General features: G+C 48.8%; 1 long non-coding RNA gene across 1 annotated transcript; it reads left to right on the top strand.

Moving 5' to 3' along the window:
* Nucleotides 1–585: 585 nt before the first annotated feature.
* On the top strand, nucleotides 586–18,786 carry LOC120229551. The gene is made up of 3 exons (XR_005527773.1): nucleotides 586–713; nucleotides 15,987–16,141; nucleotides 18,752–18,786. It is a non-coding gene; the product is annotated as an uncharacterized LOC120229551 (long non-coding RNA).
* Nucleotides 18,787–22,155: the final 3,369 nt, after the last annotated feature.

Raw genomic sequence — 22,155 nt, 5'->3', positions numbered from 1 at the left:
GTGCTGACTGCCAGCTCAGAGCCTGGAACCTGCTTTGAATTCTTTGTCTCTCTCTCTCTCTCTCTCTGTCTCTGACCCTCCCCTACTCATGCTGCCTCTCTCTCTCTCTCTCTCTCTCTCTCTCTCTCTCAGAAATAAATAAAACATTAAAAAATTTTTTAAAGAATTTCCTTTCAACCCTTTTACTGTGTTTTTGTCCTCTCCCATCTGACTTCCCCATCCCCTCTCACCCGGGATTACACCTCCTCCCTGGCCTAGAAATGGCTCCCATTTCTGTTCGTTTCAGTTGTGACTCTGTGCGAATAAAGCCAACTGAGGCCAAGGTCTCACTCTTTTATTCAGCATCAATCGCCTCGCCCCTGATTCTCCTGACTCTTTCACTGTCTTCCCTCCCCGCCTCCCCCGTGCTCCCCATCACCCACATTCCTTCTCGATCCCAACTCAGCAACTCCTATGCCAGACTCGCCAGTGCAGGCCATCCCTGTGGTTTCCTCATCCGTCAGAACATCTGGCTTCACCCACGGGGTTCTGAATTTGCAGTATTGTGATGTGGACACAAGTCTGTTTATTCCCCCAGATGCATGAAACCTCTAGCTCTTGACTCGTTCAGAGAGAAGAGCGACCGTGATGGTGCAGGTCCACGGCTCTCGAGGTTGACGTTGAGGGTGGTGACCGGCTAGTGTGCAGCTATTCCTCATCCCACATAGACCGAGGTGAGTTGGTAATGACTTACTTACCAGCTGAGACCATGCTGGGCAGAGCTACCGAATTCAGTGCAAGTAGAAGGAGAAGGAAATCTTATGCCTCAAGATTCTCTTATAATTTTCTATCTTCTCTTCCAGGATTTTTCAGATTAAGATACACAGTTGCTTGCTTCAGCCGGGGCAATGTGAAGATATGTGGATGTGTTATTAAGGAACTGGAAGTAAATACTAAATGTTTGCAGTGAATGTTTGAAAAGCCTGATTAGTAGGTCTTCTCACTGAATGGCTAACAAACGTGGATATCCTCGCAGATCCACGCTCTTTCCTCATTAGATGTAAAATGGATTTTCTCTCTTTTTTAAGTTTACTTATTTGTTTTGAGAGAGAGAGAGAGAGAGAACATGCGCACATGAGCAGGGGAAGGGCAGAGAGAGAGGGAGAAAGAGAATCCCAAGCAGGCTTTGCATTGACAGCATAGAGCCAGACAGGGGCTGGAGCCCACGAGCCATGAGATCATAACCTGAGCTGAAATCAAGAGTCAGACACTCAACCGACAGAGCCACCCAGGTGCCCCTAAAATGGATTTTTTAAAGGCGATGGAAGTTATTCAAGCACAACAGCCTTGGGATAGAAACGTTCATCATCAAATTAGTCATGGGGCTAATAAAAGATTGAAAATACCCAAGAGAGAAGGGAACGGACATTCTGTTCCACGCCCCTCGGCAGGAGGCACACCCCTGCAGGTCTCTGGATGAGGCGTCAAGCGCGAGATCAGCCAGGAGTAAGGCCCCCCGCCAAGACTTTCCATGGAACCGTAGGGAACAACGACTAAAACCATCTGGTTGACAAACGCTGAAAGCAGAGGAGCCCATTGAAGGAAGAGAGATTCAGAGTCCAAAGCAGGATGAGAACAGATAGTGAAGGACCTTGAATACCAAGCTAAGGATTTGGGCTTGTTCCTGTGGCGGGTGGGAAGCCACGGGAGGCTCTGGGCCAGGTCTGGGGCGAACAGCCGTGTCTGGGGAAGATCACGTGGTCGCAGAGAGCGACCTGTCCTGTAGACAACAGACGGACAGGGAATGCAGGGATGCCTAGAACGTCAGAACTGGATGGCACAGTGTGGTCGTTTGGATCAGGTCCAGCTAGACACGTGAGGCCAGGGACCCCAGGGCTCAGTGGGCATGAGCTGGTTTGTGTGAGAGACAGGAATCCCTCAGGGGGAGATTGCATGCTTGATCCCCCGGATATGAAAAGATGAAGCCAGAGACTTGAGCCAGGAGATCTTCGTTCTCCAGCCTAACCCCAAGAACCAGGGGACAGGGCTGTGAGCAGATGAGCTGCTCCAGTGAGGACCTTTGCAGGGATCAGGGCTGGGCCAGCTGTCACCTGAGTCGCCGGGGACACAGGGGGAGCATGAGTCAGAAGGAGACTGCAGCTCCTCACCTACCTGGCCCAGAAGAGACCCCAGGTGATGTGGTTATATATTACATATATAATACATACATCCTCTCTGACGAAAGGAATACAAAATCACAATATAATCAGATGTGACAAGGAGTACTTCTTTTGCATAAAAAAATTACAAGAAATTACAATTGTTAAGTGACCAACAGACATCACACCATTCACAATAACAATGTTTTATTAATTACCTGACATGCCGATGTAAAGAGATTTTCTTTTTCCAGATATTTTGGCCACACGCTCTCAATAACTTTTAAATTTGTCAACACCTGATATCATTTTATACAGAAAGAAAAAAGGTAAGTTAGTCTTTGTCGTAACATGGCCGAACAGGATGAGGGTTTACAGACTGACAGTGTGGGAAAGGTTCAGCCTCACAAATCTTTACTGGTAACGTGATATAAATTTTTAGAAATGTTATCAAATTAAGGGACATTTCTATACAATTCACATCGAATAGGAGATGTAAGAAATGCTTGGGGGCATTCCAGAATATCTAGTCTATTAGCTACTGCTAAATATTTTCTGGATTGATGGCACTACTTCACAAGCTTGTCACCGATGTCCTCACTGGCGTGATGTATTATGAGGGTATGGTATCTTCACCGGTATTGGGATTTTGTACCAAACAGGGAGAAATTAGCAAGATTTCCCAGAGATGTGACGGTCAAGGCCTGTCAAGCCAAGGGAAGAGCATGAACAAAGACACAGTGAGGCAGGGACACAAATTTGCCGGGACAGGAAGCCGGCAGCAGCGGGGGACAGGACTATGGAGGTAGAAAGCCATGTTCCATGCTGGCATGTGGCTGAGACTCCTCATCCTTTAGGCTAAGAAATCAAAGACCTGGTTTTGAACCCAAGCCCAGGAGAGCCAATGCTAAGTTGATTATCATTTAAATGAGATAAACCAGGATCTGAGTCCTAAGTGCCAGTGACAAGCTGTGGACTTTGCTGAGAGTAATTGGACTCTCCGTGGAGTGACTTCGCTCTGTGCACGCATGGGTGGAGTACGTACAGAGCACACATATATGGTCTTGATGTCTGCTTCTTGGCGGACCCAGACTAACACAGTAAATATTTTATTCACATTTATTTTTTCCCTTTTTTTTTTTTTTTTTTGAGAGAGAGGGCAAGTAGGGGAGGAGAGGGAGAGGGAGAGAGCGAGGCTTAATCTCAAGACCCTGAGATCATGACCTGAGTCAACATCAAGAGTCGGACCCTTATCCGACTGAGCAACCTGGGTGTTCCTGTTTACATTTAGACGTTATAATTATCCATGCAATATTAACATTATCAAAAATTTGAAGACTGGAAAAAATACCAACACAATAGTGACACCAGCTAAGCATCACGGCCCACATCCCCACTGCCAGCTCTGAGTGATTTCTTACATTAGCGTATGAGGAGACAGGGGCTGCTGGCTTCCCTGTTTTACAAACGAGGAAACTGAGTCAGGGAGAGACTAAGAGATTAGCCCAGAGTCCCACAGCAGCTAAGTGGAGAAGCCGGAACTTGAACCAAGAAAGCAGGTGCTTTGCCCCCATACTGAGCCCCAGCGCTGCCGCTCTGCCTTCCGTGCATCCGTCCAGCAGCGACCTGCCTGGTCAGGCCTTCACCTGCTGTCTTTCCTTATTCTCATCTGCTGTGCCCTGTGTATATATGCCATGCACCTTACATAAGCTGTCGCCGCACCTTTTGGGCCACTTCCTTAGAAGTCCATTCTTTCTTATTGTATTTTCATGTGTTTCATTACCCCCAGTGGACCCCATCCTCAGAGAAAACAGAAGCTTCTCCATTAGGATCCAGAGCCCATTCCTCCCGGGCACATGCAGGTGCTCAATAAAACCTCGCTGAATGGTGTTATTCCTCATCAGACTGCATGTAAGATTTCATGCCCGGCTTTTGGGCCACGCCACGAATGTCACGCCACGAATACCTCCCGTGCTGCCACAGAGTCTTCGTGACGATGGATTTTCACGACCATGTTATAGATCATGACTACTAGACACTGACATCTAATTAACCATTCCACACTGAGCCATCCGGAGCTCCTGATTGTAAAAGGTAGTGTTCTAGAGGGTGATGTGAGGAGCAGTTCTATGCACACAAAATTCAAAATTATCTGCCAGCTCAGAGATGAGGCAGCCCCCCGCCCCCCCACCCAGTGAGTGTCTTCCTGCTTTGACCCAATGATGTCCCTTCCTCGGGGCCGCCCTCTGCTGATGGGCGGTGGGGAAGAAGGCATGTCACATCCTTTGCCAGCCAGCCCACACCTGCGCCCGTCTCTCTGCTGTCCCTCCAGGCAGTCAGCCCCACAGGCTCTGCCAGCCTCCCTGCCCGGAGGGCTTTGCTCTGCTGCACACCAGCCTCTCCCTCTGTCCCCCGAAGCACCCGGTGCAAGGCCACTCATGCTCATCACAAATGGCAGAGCCTCCCTGACCTAGAAATTCGTCTGAGTCCCTTATGCAGGGCACTGCTTACGGCTGCTGCTTTCCTGTTAGGTCCTGGCCTCTGCGGGGGGCTTCTAGACCTCCCCCTCCTCTCTCCTCCTGCTCCCTCCACCCCCGGTCAGCCTCCCCCTCCTACGTTACACACACACACACACACACACACACACACACCTCAGAATGCTTACAAGCCCACTTTTGCATTTTCCAAACTCACTAAGGAGCTGCAGAAAGTCAAGGGGCCTCAGCACTAGTCAGTTTTGACATCAGACCTGTCTTTATTGTGGGAAGCTTTAGAGGGAAGTTCCTGCCTCCCATGCCTGGACGCTTGCACCTCTATGTGGTGTCCGAGGTCCCCGTAGATGTCAGGCCACATAGCGAGCCCCAGGAAGGAAGCTGCACAGAGCACGATGCTATGGGCCGTGCATGCATGTGGCCTCAGCATGGCCGGAGAGAGCCTGGTGCACAGGGGGGCGTGAGACGTGGATCCTCAGAGTGGAAGCCACATAACTATTCCTCACATAGACCTTGTAAGGGTGGTGTTTGCAGGCACTTAGTTAAGCTGACCATTCACCAGGGAGCAAATGCAGCCTCCCTCCTCCTCACACTAGAAAGTGCTTATAACACAGTTAGAGCAACACAAAAAGTCCTCAGTGTGGTTGTGGGAGACCAATGGCCAACATTTATTGAATATTCTTGAGAAGCCCGGGGCTGTGCTAGTCGGCACCCCGCCTGCCCTATTTCCCTGAGCTGATGAGGACAGTGTCTGGTACATAGCCGTTCACTGATGGCATGAGTAACAGAATCCTCAGACCATGGACTGAGTTACTAGTACCATCTGCATCTTACAGACTGGGAAGTGGCGCTCTGAGAAGTTAAGGTCAAAGAGCTAGGGGCGCCTGGGTGGCTCAGTCGGTTGAGCGTCCGACTTCAGCTCAGGTCATGATCTCGTGGTTTGTGGGTTTGAGCCCTGCGTCGGGCTCTGTGCTGACTGCTAGCTCAGAGCCTGGAGCCTGTTTCTGATTCTGTGTCTCCCTCTCTTTCTGACCCTCTTCTGCTCACACTGTCTCTCTCTCTCTCTCTCATAAATAAATAAAACGTTTTAAAAAAATCAAAGAGCTGGTAAACATAAGGGCCAGGGCCCAGCCTCCGGTGGCCCCACCTTCTGGCCATGATCCTTTCCAGGGGTGCCCCACATACTCCTGGACATCAGCAGATGGGGTGCTGTGTCCCCAATGGTGTGGTGGTTATACTGATTCTTGAGGCAAATCTTTATGAAGAGATTTGTCTTCCAAGTGCAATATTGAATCAAAACTGCACAGGGTATGATTTCCCATATATTCAGGAGAGGAACTTACATTTGAGTCAATTCCAAGCCAAATAATTAAATATAAGCCCTTAAGCTATATCCCCTAAAGATGTCATTCTTCGTGCTATCTTTGTTTCACACACACACAGATGCACACTCCTAGACACACACTCACTCTGAATATTGGCAGTAGAAGGGAAGAACTGAGAATTCTGCCAATAAACAATGTGCTTCAGGAGTCTGAGACCCGAAGAGCTAAAAAGAATCATTAAAAGCATGTTTTCTGGTAGTTGACTTCACGCTTGCTCCTAACAACGCACTAGGATTACAAGTGCAAGTAGCTTCTGAGTCTGGAGGCTACTGAGTGAACTGTGTTTTAATTCGTTCTGGAATTACGTTCATCCAAAACACCTTCAGAAGAAAACTTTCCAGAGACTGCCACGGGAAAGATCATTGTATGGACTTTCCAAAGCATATTTTGCGTTCAACATTCCTAACCTGGGTGATTGTTTTAAAACAAACACAGCAAAGTTGGCCATCAAATTTCCTGTCACGCTCCGCAGCCTCCGGTAAGAAAAGCCCACAAGAGCATTAGAGCCCGGATGGTCAGGGCCGCAGGCCATGGGGGATATTTGTGGGGAAGAACAGCAAAGCTGCTTCTCATAAACTGATTAGGTCAACATACCTGATCACTGATCATCAGCTAAAAGTTACCCTGAAGGGCACACTGGACATTCACACGGGAATTGTTTAGGCAACACAGTGTTTATTTTTATAGCGAAACCAAAATTCTGCCATTATTTGCTTGGTAGAATCCAGACCAACACAACATCAGGCTTTTGAGAAAGTGGAGATGCTGTCTTCTTTAGGAAAGGGTCATACTGGTGGAGAATGTGGTAGTAAATGTGAAATCATCCCCTGGACAGAGACCAGGCTCAAAATCCAGACCAGCTTCTCAGAGGAGCAGGAGGCTGGGTGAGAAGTGGGGCCATCTGGTAAACACGTCCCTCCTGGATTTGCAGGCTGTACCAGGAGAGTCTTTGGAAGCCTCGTGTGGGTCAGTGAGAGTTGCTCACCATTTCAATAAAAAATACATGAGCATGCTTTGCAGAAACACATTTCCCCACCTGAAACATGGACTGTGTTTGTGGAGCATGGTTGCTGGATGAGCTCTGCCTAATTCCATTTTCCTCAGAGCAACTCAACAGGAGTAGATACAGATCCATAGGGTTATGCCATTAAATAAGGTCGGGTGGCATGACCCGCTCTGGGACACTCAAAACCCAAGGCCATCCAAGCCCAAGGCCATTTGAGCCGAAGGCCATTTGAGCTCAAGGCCACCCAAGCCCGTGGCCACCCAAGCCCGTGGCCACCCAAGCCCAAGGCCATCCAAGTCCATGGCCATCCAAGTCCATGGCCACCCAATCCCAAGCCCATCCAGGACAGAAGTCTTGGGAAACAAGTCAGGGGTCCTTTTCCTTCATTCCTGCTTGACCTCAGTTGACCGTGGTTTGATGCTGCAAGTTTTTCTGGCCATCCAAATAGTTTGCCTTGAAGCAAACGCTCAAAGACCGTACATAATACCTGTAAAGAGTCGCTTGGCAAAGCAAAGAATCCTTTGGTTACACACATACTCACCTCTTAAATCACACGTTTGCTATAAAACAAACCAGCACAGCTACTCTCTGGTGACCACAAAGAGTAGTAATTTGCTTACAGCTCAGAATGAAGATTTATCCTTGAAATGGACCCTTCTTACCTAACAGCGAGTATTTGCATTCAGGGCGCTGCGGCTGGAATTTCTTCACTCCCCTTTGGAGGCTGTGTTTTCTGGAGCCTCTGGATTGTCGTGGCGACTCTGTCCTTCACCAGGCTTGAGCTGTGCCCCTGAGGCCAACGCCCTGTCACCCGACGCAGCCCTCAGCCGTGCGCAGAACAAGGGAAAGAGGTTGTTCTCTTCTTCTCCAACCCATTACTGGCATCTACATTCCTGCTCTGTATGTGGCCCCAGGTCCTAAAGCCTCCCTTCGAAGACAGCCGCTCCCATGGGAAAACCAGTGGGCACAGAAGGTGGCAGTGACCGGGAGCCCTTCTCTGAGCCACAGAACTGTGGCCTCAGCTCTGCCTTCTTTGCACTTTCCTCTCCCCCAGGAGGTCCTGGCCACAGGATTCTGTCTGGACTCAGTATAGATGACTCACGCTCCAAGAATTCTTCACTTCGCTTGAAAGACCAGCCAAGGAGAGGAAACTCCCTTGCGTCTGGCGTCCTTCTGGGGGCCGTGGGGGCGGCGGTGCTCTCCCCAACAGGCAGGGCGGCGAAGGCTGTTCTGTCACAAAGCTGCAGATGTATCTGTTTCCTGAGGTTGCTGTTTATTCTGCTGGAGGCTGAAAGCACCTCGTGAGAACGTTTGATTTTGCTCCTGTGAATTCTTGAAAGGATCGGTTGATGATAGTAGGGCTTTCTGAGAAAAGCACCTGTGATGGTCACAAATACCTACAAACATCTGAGGCCTGATCTCCTTTATACCCAGCAAATAAACAATAGCATAGATTGTTCTAGAAATCTGGCCCTGATGTCCTGTCTCAGAAGCTCAAACTAGAGCTCTCGGGTTCATTCACGAGAGGGTTCTTACCGATGTGTGAAGAGAGGGATCAGCATGCCAATAAGGGCAATAATACAGATCAAAGAAATTCCCTGGGTGCCTGGGCGGCTCAGTCGGTTAAGCGTCTGACTTCGGCTCAGGTCATGATCTCATAGTTTGTGGGTTCAAGCCCCTCGCTGGGCTCTGTGCTGACAGCTCAGAGCCTGGAACCTGCTTCAGATTCTGTGTCTTCCTCTCTCTCTGCCCCTCCCCTGCTCACACTCTATCTGTCTCTCAAAAATAAACATTAAAAAAAATTGTAAAGAAATCCCTATGCTGGCCCCAAATCTAGTTCTGAAGCCCAAGCCAGCAGGAATTGCTCCAGAAACTCGGCGCAGCAGTAAGTGGGCTCCCTCCGCACTGTGCTCCTGTTTACCAGGGCCCCAAGGCCCACCCAGAACCAAGTTAGCTTGAGGAGCACCCCAAGGTGCCCTGCCCAGAGCAGACACCCAGAGATGCAAGTATCAGCTAAGCTACTTGTTAAACCATTGGTAGCTTGAAATAGTCCGTGGTGGGAGTATTTATACCATAGAAATTGGCAAATGCTACAAATCATAGCTTTTTTTAAAAAAAAAAAAAGATGATTTGCCAACACTCCATCGCCTGAGCTGGAGTAAAAAGAAGGCAATGGATCCAGCCAGAGCGCAGCCCTTCGAGGCAGGTCACAGGGTTTAAAGGGTGTGAACCACCCAGGCGTGGCTTGGTGGGTCCCCACGTCTGGACATGTGCAGCAGAGACGTTGTCATAGGTGACCAGCAAGCGCCAGGTATGGGTCCAGGAGCTGACGGCTTTCTTTTCCCACACGGAGTAGATCCACCCAGCCTGGGGGACAGCAAATGGTGACCTGTCAAGAGAGCAGCGAAGGGCCAGACAGCCAGCTGAGGGGGCAAGGAAGAGCCAGGGCAGATTTGAGAACAAGGTGCATCTGGACCAGGATCTTCCAAAAAACACATGAAAGGGCAACCTGGTAAATGGCAAGGCGCTGTAAAGCCATACTGGACAGGGACCCGGGCTTACTCAGATAAGCAAAGGTCCTGTGGCCACCTCGGCCAGAGGGCTCCTGGATACACAGATCACTAACTAAAATATTATCGTGTTAGTTGTGTTTAAGAAGGGCTCGCTCTGCCCCAGGCACTATTTTGAGAGCTTTATCTAGAATATCTCATTCTGCCTTCACAGAAACAGCACAGAATAGGGCGTGCTGACTCCATTTTACAGACGAGGAAGCTCAGGCGCAGAGACTTCATTCAGCTACTGGGAAGAAGAGCCAAGATTGGAACTCAGGCTGTTTGACCCAAAGACAGCTCTCTGAGGAGGCCCCTCGGGACTTGTGGGTCTCTGCTTCCTGGAAGCTTTCACGCACCGGTTACAGTCTCACCCTCTAGAGTGCTTGCTCTCTCTAAAGCCTGCAGATATTTGAATACAACCTTCATACCCCCCGAGTCCCCTTCTGTCCTCCAGGGTACATGTCCTTTGTTCCCTGGGTCACTTCTCCTGGGACGTGGCTTGAATTTCCCACGTGGTGAACTTGCCATGGAAAATCCAGCCACTCGCTCTGTGTGCAGAATCAGTCAGCGATAGAATGCAGACACCACCCCTTCCTCTAATGTTATCAACCTCTGTTAAAGCTCCAGCTAGTGAAAAAAGGACAGCCTTCAGAACAGTGTGTTAGGAGGCGCCTGGGTGGCTCAGTCGGTTAAGCATCCGACTCTTGGTTTCAGCTCAGGTCATGATCTCATGGTTTGTGGGTTCGAGCCCCTCATCGGGCTGTCTGCACTGACAGGGCAAAGCCTGCTTGGGATTTCTCTCTCTCTGTCCCTCCCAGCTTGCTTGCTCTCTCTCTAAAAAACTGAATAAATAAACATTTAAAATTTTTTTAAAAAGAGGGGCGCCTGGATGGCTTAGTCGGTTAAGCGTCCGACTTTCGCTTAGGTCATGATCTCGCGGTTCATGGGTTCGGGCCCTGCATCGGGCTCTGTGCTGACTGCCAGCTCAGAGCCTGGAGCCTGTTTCAGAGTCTATGACTCCCTCTCTCTCTGACCCTCCCCTGCTCACACTCTCTCTCTCTCTCTCCTAGAAATAAATAAAACATTAAAAACATTTAAAAAAAATTTTTTTAAAAGAATATGTTGGTAGGGTTTCCCTTCTGTAAAGTGGTTATTTGTGTATGATAACATACATGTGTACACACATAGTTTTCAATTTTTTTTATAGTTTATTTATTTTTGAGACACAGAGAGACAGAGCACAAGCAGGGGAGGGGCAGAGAGAGAGAGGGAGACACAGAATACAAAGCAGCTCCAGGCTCTGAGCCGTCAGCACAGAACCCGATGCGGGGCTCAAACCCACAAACCATGAGATCATGACCTGAGCCCAAGTCGGACGCTTAACCGACTGAGCCCCCCAGAGGCCCCACATAGTTTTTAATCTGTGCAGAAAAAACCTCCCAGAGGAGAAAATGGGACTGCGCCCCCTACCATTATGCACAGGTGGTGAGGCTGGGGGTGGGAACAGGCAATTGAGGAATTCCACACAATACGTGCTTCTACACGGACTGAAGCTTTCATAATAATTACGTGTTGTTTTATTATTCAAAAATTAGGGCACAAAAACATGGACTTCTGGAAGCCCTTCCGTGACTCTCCTTTTTAAAAGAAGCTATTTAGAAGCTATTTTTCATAACGCGAAGATGGACTCTGCAAGAGGCGAAGCAGAAACCTGCTCACATCGTAATTTCATCCTGACTATCACGATTTAATTCGATTTCAACTCACCCTTCTCCCCAAAAGGCTAATATGAAATTTTGAAATTTATGGGTCCCGCCCCCTGCTGTGGTCCTCAGGCAGCAAAGCAATTTTCCAAAAACGTGGAAATTTTCCACGCCCTCCGCCGGCGCGAGTCTGGGGCAACACGCCTGGCGGCTTCGCACCTTACTGGCCGTTTCCAAGCCCGTGTTGCCGAAGGGAATCGCAGAATAGCCGACGATGTGTGCAAACCCTCCCAAACGTGGTGCCCGGCACTCACCCCCTCATCTGCTTCTGGGGGTGCTCAAGGTCTTCGTGACCCCCTCAGGCAAAGAGGACAGAGCACTCATGGGCCTTAAGGGGATGCCCTGTGAGGCTGCTCAGTGGGGAATGTTCTGGAGCTATCGAGGCATGGCGCCCCATACTGCACGGATCACCTTTTCGCGGCGTGGGAACCAAGTTCCATGGAGGGCAAGTGAGTTACCCCAGATCCACCCACTGGGCCCAGCTACGTTCCTTCCAGCCCACATCCACACACTGAACTAGAATGTGGACGGCCCAGAGCCTGCCTCGAATACCACTGGGGGGTTAGACTATGTCAGCCTCTTCAGGAAGCAATTAGGAAAGATCTATCAACGTTTAAGATTCTCACGCCCTTTGACAGCCTCGCTTCCAGAAATGCATCACACGCATACACCCGTGTGTGGAAATGATTGTGTCCACGCACATTCAGTGTAGCATGATGTGCGTTACAAAAAAATTAGAAAGGACCTAAATATCCTTCCAGAAGCAACATTCAAATAAATCGGGGCACATAGTATGGGATCTATGTAGGCTTTTAAATAAGAAGGGGGGCACCTGGGTGGCTCGGTCAGATAAGCGTCCAACTTCAGCTCAGGTCCTGATCTCGTGGGCCATGAGTTGGAACCCCACATTGGGCTCTGCGCTGACAGCCCAGAGCTTGGAGCCTGCTGCAGATTCTGTCTGTCTGTCTGTATCTCTCTCAAAAATAAATAAACACTTTTAAAAAATTTAAAGAAGGAAGCAGATTGAGGGGTGCCTGGGGGGCTCAGTCGGTTAAGCAGAGGACTCTTAGTTTCAGTTCAGGTCATGATCTCACAGTTCGTGAGTTTGAGCCCCGCATCCGGCTTTACACTGACTGTGAGGAGCCTGCTTGGGACTCTCTCTCTCTCTCTCTGCCACTCTCCTGCTCATTTTCTTTCTCTCTCTCAAAATAAATAAACTTAAAAACAAAAAAGGAAGAAGGAAGCAGATTGATACGCCCTGATGTGGACTGAGCCCTGAGAGGTAGCCTTAGCTACCAGAGGAGGGAAAAGTGGTTTGAAAAGTATGCGTAGGTGTGTGTGATCCAAGGGGCAGGGGGCAAGGCTATTCAGACTCAGGATGCATCTCATAAGCTTGGACTATGTCTAGAAGGGGTACAAACACAGGCAATCCCTGGTGGTTGTCACAGGGAGAGGGAACGAGGGGTGAAGGGGACCAGGGCCGCGGGCAGGGCCTAAGATTTACTCTCTGCCTCTTTTATTTTTTTTTAAATTTTTTTAATGTTTATTCATTTTGAGAGAGACAGAGCATGAGCAGGGGAGGGGCAGAGAGAGAGGGAGACACAGAATCCGAAGCAGCTCCAGGCTCCGAGCTGTCAGCACAGAGCCCGACACGGGGCTCGAACTCTCAAACTGTGAGATCATGACCTGAGCTACGTGAGACGCCCAGCTGACTGAGCCACCCAGGCGCCCCATTCTCGGCCCCTTTTAAATCTTCTGAATTGTGTATGTTGTTTATGTAGTATCTATTTAAAATTTTTTTTTTTAATAATTAAAGAAAGAAGGGAAGTCTTTGCCCATGAACTTTGGCTGACTCTCCAGATACAGCCTATGGTTTCCCGGGTCAGAGAGCTGCTCGGCAGCCAGGGCTGTGACAGAAGGGGAGGGGTCCAGGAAGGAGTGACAGAACCCCATCCAGGAGAGGGGGAGAAGGGGCTTCATGCCTGAGTCCTGAGTGATCGTAGAATCTCAGGTCAGAACGGGCCCTGGTGTCCCGGAGCCTGAATCTCGGGCAGATGTGGGAATCCTGCCCACAATATCCCAACACTGACCTTCAGCCCCAGCACCTGCCCCTATAAAGGAGGGGTGCCCAGCTCACGTCTGCCATGAGCATTCACAGGCGCACGGTCCCTGGCACATAGTACATGCTCAATAAAATGATCGTCCTGTTGCACGTGAAGAATGCAGAACATCGCAGGGCCGGGAGCAGGGCCCGCACACTCTGACATTCCACCCACGCGGCCTGGGCACAAGCCCTTCCCCGTGTTGTCCCACATGGCTGTCTGAGAGTCCGCTACGGGGAACTACCGTTTTCTTAGCTGCACATTTACATTGGTTTGAAAGTTTCAGAGCTATAAATACAGATATACAGATAAACATCTTTATGCTCATAGTATACATAATTTTTTCAAATGTCCTTGTTTTAGGAGCACAGCTTTCTTTTTTTCTAATTTTTTAAATGTTTTTTATTTTTGAGAGAGAAAGAGACAGAGCATGAGGGGAGGAGGGGCAGAGAGGGAGACAGAACCCGAAGCAGGCTCCAGGCTCTACGCTGTCAGCACAGAGCCCAATGCAGAGCCCGAACTCATGAACCGTGAGATCAGGACCTGAGCCAAAGTCGGACGCTAACTGACTGAGCCCCCCGGGTGCCCCAGGAACACAGCTTTCAAACAAAGGAGTGAACTTTTTGGCCGTATTGGGTGTTCATGAACAATAACACGTTGCTACGACATTGACCTTCGGAGGCACCTATGAGTATGGGAGGCAGGGGAACAATATGGACATAAGCAAATATGGAGCCTGGGTTAAAAAAAAAAAAGCATCCATTAGTCTGGATGGGAGAACCAGGTTTCTGCTTATGCCTTCAAACCCAAAACCATCTCTGGGATGATCAGAGTCCTGTAACATTTTGGGACCTATGCACAACCTTTTGGCTAAAAGCAAAAATAGCAAAAGGCCTGGTGTGAAAAGCATAAAGAGGCATAACATCAAAATGCAGAAAGCTTTCATTTCCTCTGTCCCCAAAAAGAAGTATTTTACCTGTTGAAAGAAAGACGGAGAGGGGAACCTGGGTGGCTCAGTCCGTTAAGCATCTGACTTCGGCTCAGGTCATAATCTCACGGTTTGTGGGTTCGAGTCCCATGTTGGGCTCTGTGCTGACAGCTCAGAGCCTGGAGCCTGTTTCGGTTTCTGTGTCTCCCTCTCTCTCTGTCCCTCCCCTGCTTGTGCTCTGTCTCACTCTATCTCTCAAAAATAAATAAATGTAAAAAAAAATTTTTTTTAAAGAAAGAAAGACGGAGAACAGCATCTTACAGGCGTAAGAGTTGGAGGCTCCCACCCGCAGGCGGGAGGCCGGGGTCATGGGGAGAACGGGAGCTTTGCTGGGGGGCTGGGTGTCACAGTGGCTGGTGACACTGGACGAGGTGTCACCTCCCTGAGCCCCTGTGTTCCTAACTCCTGAGTCACTGTGGGAATTAGGAGCCCCGCCCCATCACCTTCCATCTTTAATTTAACCTCCTCTGGATGACGGATTCCCGGCCGGATGGAGGCTGGCTGTGGACCCCCCATGCTCACACTGGTACCCTGTTCTCACGAGTGGCCAATTAGGCCTAGTCGCCTCCAGGACTCACCACACGCAGCCCATTTGGAGACCTTTCGTGACCAGCTCACCTGATGCTCAGGGTCACCCCGTGGGGCGGGCTCTGATTCAGCCCATTTCACAGATACGCCCACTGCAGGCCTCTCGGGTTAGGAGTTCAAGTAAACACCGGCTTTAGAAACGCGAACAGACCGTGGGCCGCAAACACTCAGGACGTAGCAGATCGGCCCCTGCAGCACGGCCTCGCCCGCTGCTCTCTGCCCACGGCACCCCGAACCCCGGCTTGCCTCTGTCCCCACGCCTCCCGCGCCAGGAGCCGGGCCTCTCCCAGCCGCACTCTCTCCCCCACGGGCTATGAGGCTCAGACCACCCTGTCTTCACGCCCACCCTCTCTGCGAGCTCCACATTGCACGGCGGGGGAAACTGAGGCCACCCTCGCTCTGTGGCAGCTGAGTGCGGCCCAGGACCCTCTCTCCCACTCTTGGTGGGACCCACGGGGCTGGTCTCCTCCCTCCCACCTCCTCCTCTTCCTCCTCAGGTCCTCACGGCAGACCCCAGGAGCCCCGACTTCACCACCTGGCTTCCAGAGCTATGGCGATTAATTCCATCCCAGGCCGTCCTGAAGCAATGGGAGGGGTTTCCTTTCCGACAGCAGTGTGACATCATTTTCTTGCCTCCTTGATCGGGGTGACCCTTCAGCGCACCCCAAGTCTTGCAGCACTGCCTCACTCACCTACGTGGTAGGCTCCGCCTGCCTTTGACGCCTCCCCGACAGTGCTTTGCACTTGACCCCTCTCCTGGGTCAGACCTGGGAATATACACAGAACAGAGTCCAAATGCAGATACTTTCATAAGCACCAGAAACGTTTACTTTTATTCTTTAGAAACATCAAAATGACCGCTCCCAACGTGGGCTTTTTCAACTTAAGTTTACTCTTTAAATCAAATATGGGTCCTCCTCACCCGAGTGGGAAGCCTCTGGTTTTTAAACTTGTTGTTTCTCTTTTCCATAGAGATCCAGACGTCAAAATGGCAACTGCTGGAGTTTCAACCGTGACCTCGTTTTAAAATTTATAACATCCTCTGGCTTGGACCCAGTGGCCAACATTATTTAGCTCCCTGACCTCCTGATGGAAAAACAGCTCTGTGGCAAAGTTACAGTCAAAAGGTAAAGAGAAGATTCTCCAGGGGCTCCTGGGTGGTTCAATCGGTTGAACGTTCAACTCTTGATCTCAGCTCAGGTCATGATCTCACGGGTCGTGGGTTCAGGCCCCACGTCAGGCTCTGTGCTATTGGCAAGAAGCCTGCTTGGGATTCTCTCTCTCCCTCTCTCTCTGCCCCTCCCCTGCTCATTCAGTCTCTCAAAATAAATAAATAAGCTAAATTTTTTTTTAATTTAAAAAAGAAAAGCGCATCCTCCAAAATCCAGTTGTGAGTTTCCTCATCTGACCCTCACTCAGAAGGCATTATTCTGTGCTCAGTGATCCAGATTCTTCAAAATATCCCACAACTTCCAGGATCGAAGTCAGAGCTCGCATACAAAGACCCTTAGAGTGTGGCTGCAACCTCACTTTCTACCCCTACTCTGGAAGGTTCTGGAAATAACAAACCCTTTCCACCATGGTACACTATCTCTTAGGGGTTTTAGAATTTTTGTTAAAGCATTTCATTAATTCTGCACAGTATTTGATAAAGAAATAGTATAAGAAGTAAATAGCTACTCTTTATTTTAGATGGGTACATTATCAGAGATTTATTATAGATTTACAACCCTGTGCTCACAATTGCACAATCCAGAAAGCTCTGACAAAGAGCAGTTCTTTCTATGTTTAGCATAAATTTGTCTGCAAATCTGACCTTAAGTGCCGTGAGGCTATTCAGAGTCTATATTTATCCTACATGGTATGAATATTCAAAGGATTCACTACAGAAATATTAATGTCCTTAATTACAGGCTATAGCCTCAAACCCCACTATGGGCTTTTATATAAATAGGACGCACACAGTGTATTACTTCCTTAAAATGTTAAGAATTCTGAAATCTGAAACACATCTGCCTTAAGATTTTTAGCTAAGGGGTTTTGGACCAGTATAAATTTATCATAATTTAGTTCTTAATAACATAGGAAATACATCTTTAAAAATCTATAGGGTCTTCCTATATAAAGTAATGCCAACCTCCACTCTTCCTCATTGTAGTAGCTTTAAAAAAAATACATCCACGAATTCTTTGTTATTCCTCCCTTCAAAAGATGGAGCTTGATTCTCTTCCCCTTGAATGAGGACTGGAATAAGAGACTCAATTCTAATGAAGCAAATATGTAGAAGGGATAGCATGTCATTCCAAATTAGGTGAGAAAGACAACGTGGCTTCCATATTGGATGCATAGGATTTCTTACGCTCTCTCTCTCCCCCTCCCCCCATGCTCTGGGGGAAGGCAGCTGCTATGTAGTGAGCTGCCCTGTGGAGAAGAAGATCAAATATCAAGTAACCAAGGGTGAGAGGGGCTTCAGCCAACATCTAGCAAAAAACTAAGGCCCTCAGCCCCACAAACCTTTCAGATCTGAGGTCTGTCAGCAACCCCAGGAGTGAGCTTAGAATCAGCTGTCAGCCCCAGTTGAGCCTTAAGATGAGATCTGAGCCCAGGGCAACAGCTTGACTAAAGCTTCAGGACAGACCCTGAGCCAGAACTGCCCCACCACCCACCACCCAGCTAAGCTGCTCCCAGAGTCCTGATTCACAGAACCTGAAATAATAGATGGGTGTCATTCAAAGCTGCTAAGCATGGGGTAATTTGTTACACGACAATAGATAGCTGATACATCTCTCAGTGTTTTCTACCTAAGCATTGTAGTTCTTTCTTCATTGCACTTGATCACAAGCTGAAGTTTTATTTAGTTTTTAATTTATTGGCTTGTTGTTTGTCTTCTCCTTCTCTTATGGGGGAGGGGTCAGACGGTACAGCCAGCATTGTACTCACACCATGTAACGCAGGGCCTGGCTCACAGATACTGAATATACACAGAAGGATGAAAGGAGAGGGAGGAAAGAAAATTATTCTGGGGACAGAACCAGAGAGGCAGTGATCATTTGAAAGCTCTGAACCCCAGAGAACAATCCTCCCCTTCTCCTCACCTGGTCTAGGTGGATACCAGGTCTCGTGGACCCTGCCCTCTCCTCACTGGGGCATGTCCCCTCCCCACCATCCTCACCGCCAGCCTCCGTCACTCCTCACCAGTGTCTCACTGGTCTCCCTGTCCCACCCACCCCACCAATCCATTCCAAACACTAACTGTGCACTAGTTGGGGGAAAGGAGAGAATACAGGTAGCTGAAAGTCTCTCTCTTTCTCCAGGACCTTAACGTGTAACCACCCCCAAAAAACTTGAGAGCCCGTGGTTCAGTATGAGATTCCTATTCCTTTGGTGCCCCTTCAACAAGAAAAGAGAAATGAAGCCAAAGTACCATCAGTTCTAGAGAGTGATGAATGTAAATCACATCATCTTTCCAGAAAATAGTTTAGTCATAGGTTCAAAAAGACTTAGAGCCATCATACTCTGCCTCCCAGTGACTTCCCCCCTAAGATGCCAGCATGAAGGTAAATTCCAGGACTGCACCAGAAGTTTGAATAAAAATCCAGGAACACACAAGTGCAGCTCAGTGAGCTTCTAGTAGATTATAAGCAACCTGAATACCCAGCAATGGCGGAAAGAATAAATAAACCAGGATATAGCCTTTAAGAGAATGTTATTCACCCAGTGAAATTATCCTTTCACAGAGTTTGATGACATGAGAAAACACTCACACCAGAATATAACGAGATGTTCCATGTACGTGCACCTGTATTATCTAAGACGCGCGCACAACTGTAAAAGTGCATCACACTGTGGCCACCGATTATCTCCGAACAGAGAAGGAACAGATGATCTTCATCTTTATAATTCCGTGCATGGTGCCCATTTTCTACGTTGAACGAGGATTGCCTTAACATTCAGCCAAGAGTTTTCATTTTCTTGAGAACGAGGAGGAAACTAATCCAAAATAACATCAAAGAGCCTTGTTCGCTGTGTCTGTGCCACGTGTCGGCAGCGATGCTGCCATGACCAGCAATTGTGTCCGCAGGGAAACCGAAATCCAGAAGAAGGGAAGGCACCCCTCCCCCCTCACCTCCCCGCCCTGCGGGTCCATCCTTTGACTTCCAAGACAGCCCAGGGGTGCTGTGAATCTGGGGAGGCTGCTGTCAGGAACAAGCCTGAAATCTTTCAAGCTGAACGCAGCAAAGGTTCACTTTCGGCTCACGCTTTGGGGGTTGGGACACGACATCGGGGGGACGCTACCCTGCACCACCCTCAGACACTCAACTCACTCTTCTCTGGAGGCGCTGCCTTGTACAACAGGTGGCTCACCAGATCCCCGGGGAATGGGCCATCAGAGAAGGAGGGGGTGAGGGGTCCCTGCCGGGGCGACCTGGCGGCCAGGCCAGGAAGCAGACTTTGGGGTTTCTGCCGCATTCCGCAAGCCCCACCCCAGTTCTGCGGCTCCCACTGCCTGTAAGGGAGCACTGGGAAGTGCCCCTCAGCTGGATGCCCAGGAGGAAGAGAGAACAGCCCTTCCTGGGCATCGAGGAGCCCAGCCCCTTCGCTCACTACCTCCCAGCCGCGTGCTGGACAGAATCTGCCATGTGCAAGGCAGAACGCATCTATTTCTGGGTCTGTTGCTCAAAGCAGCCTGGACCCAGGCCCATGTCAGACCTCTTGGGATCCTTTGCTGCAAAGTCAGTCTCTCATCTACTGATCCAATTTCCTCCACTTCTCTTCGCTGGAAGGCAAAGGTGGATTTGGGTGGCCTATCGATAGCAAGAAGGCCGGATGAAAACCAGGCTTTTCTATTGCAGTGACCTCCCCCCCCTCCCCCCGCCACCAAGCCCTCCTTCCCACACCTGCTCTTCTCCCTCCGCATAGAGGCAGGACGGAGGGTACAGGTAGTAAGCCCCCTTACTTCCGGCCATCTCACCTCCATATGGAATGAAATGTGCACAGCCTCCCCCCTCCCCTCCCCGTCACACGGACATCACACTACTGAAACCCCAAAGGAAACAGATGAAAGACAAGGTGTGGGGTGCAGGCGTGTTAAAGCTGAGCTTGTGGCAAACTCTTAGGCAAGAAGTGGGTATCACACTAAGATACGTTTGTTGTTTAAATCTTATTGGGGGAGTTCAAGACTACTTACTAAAGAGAAAGGCTTTAGAAATCAAGTCTTTCTTTAAAGTCTAATTGGGTCCTCAGAGGACGCAGATTTATTCTGCAGAGGAGATTCAGCAAATGTGCCTCAGGCTCCCAAGGAGAATCCCAGAGCAGCCTGCTCCCACCGGTGCACGAAGCTTCAGCCCAGCAGAGAACCCTGCAGAAGGGGCCAAGCTCACAGGAAACAGACCCCGAGAGCCCCGTGTGCAGAAGCCAGGGCTGGGCTTCCCAGGCAAGCAGGCAAGTAAATGCCCAGACGTGGCGCCGCTCACGATTTTTCACCCAAGCATTTCAAACACTGAACTGCAGTGTGGAGGCTGGGGCTCCAGCCCTAATGAGGTGGCCTCGAGTAGATTTCTTTCTGTGCCCCAATGTTCATAGCTGCCCTTGCAACAATAGCCAGATCATGGAAAGAGCCTAAATGTCCATCAACTGACTAATGGATCAAGAAGATGTAGTTTATACAATGGAATACTGCATGGCAATGAGAAAGAACGAAATCTGGCCATTTGTAGCAACGTGGATGGAACTCGAGGGTGTTAGGCTGAGCGAAATAAGTCAGGCAGAGAAGGACAGATACCATATGTTTGCACTCATATGTGGAACAGGAGAAACTTAACAGAGGACCATGGGGGAGGGGAAGGGGGAAAATAGTGGGGGAGAGGGAGGGAGGCAAACCAGGAGAGACTCTTGAATGCCGAGAACAAACTGAGGGTTGACGGGGTGGGGGAGAGGGGAAGGGGGCTGATGGGCGTGGAGGAGGGCACTTGTTGGGATGAGCACTGGGTGTTATACAGAAGCCAACTTGACAATAAACTATAATAAATAAATAAATAAAAAATATATGATACTATTAAAAAATGCATGAGAGGGGCACCTGGGTAGCTCAGTTACATAAACTTCTGATTCTTGATTTTGCTTAAGGTCATGATCTCATGGGTTGTGAGATTGAGTCTCGTGTCAGGCTCTGCACTGACAACACAGAGCCTGTTGGGATTCTCTCTCTCCCTCTCTGTCTGCCTCTCCCCTGCTTGCTCTCTCTCTCTCTCTCTCAAAATAAATAAACTTTAAAAAACAATAAAATAAATAAAACGCATGGGAACCCTTTATCCACTTATATTTTTTACATTTATATATTAAAAAGTATATATTTTATTCTTTATATACATTATTATATATTACATATAAATAATAAATATGTTTAATGTATTATTCACCAATAATAAATATATATATTCATTTAATATCAAAAATATTACCAGCAGCTACAGCTTCATTTCATAGCCCAGTCTGACATCTGCCCTATTCCAAGTGTGGACCCTGACTGTCACCACATCCCCACCACACCCCCATCTTGAACTGTAGGAAATGCAGAATTTTGGTCCCCTCCCAGCCACGAGAATCGATATCTGCGTTGCAACCAGATCCTGGAGTGACTCATTCACACATCAAAATTTAAGAAAATGCAGCTCTGCTGATGCTTTGAAGAGTGTGATCACCCTAATTTGGGTCGTGGAGCTGTAGAGGACTTACCGGAAGTTCTGTTTGCCATCCTCCGTCTTACAGCACTCTACCTCATTATCCAGTTTAATTTTCTCCAGAGCACTTCTCTGTGTGTACGTTTAGAATATATAAGCCGCATGAAGCAGGATCTGTTGCAGACCCATGCACAGAGAATTTTGCCTATAGTAAGTGCTCACTAAAAGGAATGTAAGTGACTGAATCTAATTGGGAGAAAAGAGAGGAGCTGGATATAAAAGGTAAGTCAAGTGTTAGTCTTTCTATGGGAAATTCTCTATAAGGAATAACTTTTTTTCTCTTCTGAAAATCAGAAGCAGGTGTGGTTTCCGTAGCATAGTGGTTATCATGTTTGCCTGAAAATCAGAAGCAAACAGTAGTATTGGAATGTTCCCACGAAAACCTACACCTAAATGTTCAG

The sequence above is a fragment of the Hyaena hyaena genome, unplaced genomic scaffold, assembly GCF_003009895.1.
Source record: "Hyaena hyaena isolate Hyena2069 unplaced genomic scaffold, ASM300989v1 scaffold_31, whole genome shotgun sequence".
NCBI classification, from domain to species: Eukaryota; Metazoa; Chordata; class Mammalia; order Carnivora; family Hyaenidae; genus Hyaena; species Hyaena hyaena.
This window is presented reverse-complemented; position numbering and strand designations above follow the sequence as displayed.